The sequence below is a fragment of the Geospiza fortis genome, unplaced genomic scaffold, assembly GCF_000277835.1.
Source record: "Geospiza fortis unplaced genomic scaffold, GeoFor_1.0 scaffold1518, whole genome shotgun sequence".
NCBI classification, from domain to species: Eukaryota; Metazoa; Chordata; class Aves; order Passeriformes; family Thraupidae; genus Geospiza; species Geospiza fortis.
The window spans coordinates 6,740-8,926 of NW_005055128.1; the positions used below are offsets into that span (position 1 = coordinate 6,740).

The 2,187-nt window shown below is 56.8% G+C and overlaps 1 protein-coding gene across 1 annotated transcript in view; it reads left to right on the forward strand.

Annotated features, from left to right (window-relative positions):
* LOC102038772 (glutamate receptor ionotropic, NMDA 2D-like) overlaps window positions 1–2,187 on the forward strand; it is a gene marked incomplete at its 3' end in the record, with an annotated part of 18,841 nt that overhangs the window by 4,343 nt on the left and 12,311 nt on the right. The gene's annotated exons all lie outside the window — the stretch shown is intronic.

The window sequence follows — 2,187 nt, forward strand, 5'->3', positions numbered from 1 at the left end:
CCCAACCCCCCCAGTGTCCCCAACCCCCCCAGTGTCCCCAACCCCCGCATTGTCCCCTCTGTGTTGTCCCCCCCGGCCGAGATGAGGCAGAGCCCCCCCGAGAGGAGCTTGGGCCAGGTAGGACCCGGAGGGGACACGGAGGGGACACGGAAGGGACACGGAAGGGACACAGGGGTGGCACCAGGGGTGGGGACACGGAGGGGACAGGAGGGGGACACAGAGGGGGGTGAGGACATTGAATTGTCACCCCGTTGTCACGGGGACGGTGACACAGCTTTGTCTGCTGCCGGCGTGGGGACAATGACACGGGGGTTGTGGGGACAATGACATAGGGGGTGTGGGGACAATGACACGGGGGTTGTGGGGACAGTGACACAGGGGGTGTGGGGACAATGACACGGGGGTTGTGTCCCCCTCCGGCACGGGGACAGTTTGTCCTCGCTGCTGTGGGGATGGGGACAGGGGTTTGTCCCCTCCTGCTGTTCTGGGGATGGTGGTGACAGAGGTTTGTCACCTCCTGGCACAGGTTTGTCCCTGCTGTTCTGGGGACAATGACACAGGTTTGTCACCCGCTGGCAGCGGTTTGTTCCTGCTGGTTTGGGGACAGTGACAGGAGTTGGTCGCCCATTGTTTTGGGAACAGTGACAGGGGTTTGTCCCCTGCTGGCACAGGTTTGTCGCCCATTGTTTTGGGGACAGTGATAGGATTTTGTCACCTACTGGCACAGGTTTGTCTCTGTTGTTTTGGGGACAGTGGCAGGGGTTTGTCCCCTGCTGGCACAGGTTTGTCGCCCATTGTTTTGGGGACAGTGATAGGATTTTGTCACTTACTGGCACAGGTTTGTCTCTGTTGTTTTGGGGACAGTGACAGGGGTTTGTCACCTGGCACAGGTTTGTCCCCCTGTTCTGAGGACAGTGACAGGGATTTGTCACCTGGCACAGGTTTGTCCCCATTGTTTTGGGGACAGTGGCAGGGGTTTGTTCCCCTGTTCTGGGGACAGTGACAGGGTTTTGTCACCTGCTGGCACAGGTTTGTCTCTGTTGTCTTGGGGACAGTGACAGGGGGTTGTCACCCGCCGTTTTGGGGACAGTGACAGGGGTTTGTCACCTGCTGGCACAGTTTGTCCCCGTTGTTTTGGGAACAGTGACAAGGGTTTGTCACCTGCTGTTACAGGGATGGTGACAGGAGTTTGTCGCCCATTGTTTTGGGGACAGTGACAGAGGTTTGTCACCTGCTGGCCCCAGTTTGTCCCTGCTGTTTTGGGGACAGTGACAGGGGTTTGTCACCTGCTGGCACAGTTTGTCCCCGTTGTTTTGGGAACAGTGACAAGGGTTTGTCACCTGCTGTTACAGGGATGGTGACAGGGGTTTGTCCCCATTGTTTTGGGGACAGTGGCAGGAGTTTGGTCCCCTGTTCTGGGGACAGTGACAGGGTTTTGTCACCTGCTGGCACAGGTTTGTCACCCCACCGTTTTGGGGACAGTGACACAAGTTTGTCCCCGCTGCTTTGGGGACAAAGCAGTTCGTCACCTTGTTGCCATGGGGACAGTGACAGGGATTTGTCCCCAGTGTTTTGGGGACAGTGACAGATTTGTGTGTGCGTGTCCCCCCCCATCCTGGGGACAGCGAGGGGGGTTCGTCCCTGCTGTCCAGGGGATGGTAACGGGCTTTTGTGCTGGGCTGTTACTGGGATTACTGGTGGGCACTGGTGGGAACCAGTAGCTCCATGTCTGATCCCCTGATGCTGGGAGGTCACTGGTGATTACTGGTGATTACTGGTGGGCACTGGTGGTTACTGGTGAGCACTGGTGGGCACTGGTGATTACTGGTGGTTACTGGTGGTTGCTGGTGGTCACCGGTGGTTACTGGTGGTTACTGGTGGGCACTGGTGGTTACTGGTCATTACTGCTGGTCACTGGTGGTTGCTGGTGATTACTAATGATTACTGGTGCTTACTGGTGGTTACTGGTGGTCACTGGTGGTTACTGATGATTACTGGTGATTACTGGTGCTTACTGCTGGTCACTGGTGGTCACTGGTGGTTACTGATGGGCAGTGGTGGTTACTGGTGGTCACTGGTGGTTACTGATGATTACTGGTGATTACTGGTGCTTACTGCTGGTCACTGGTGGTCACTGGTGGTTACTGATGGGCAGTGGTGGTTACTGGTGGTCACTGGTGGTTACTG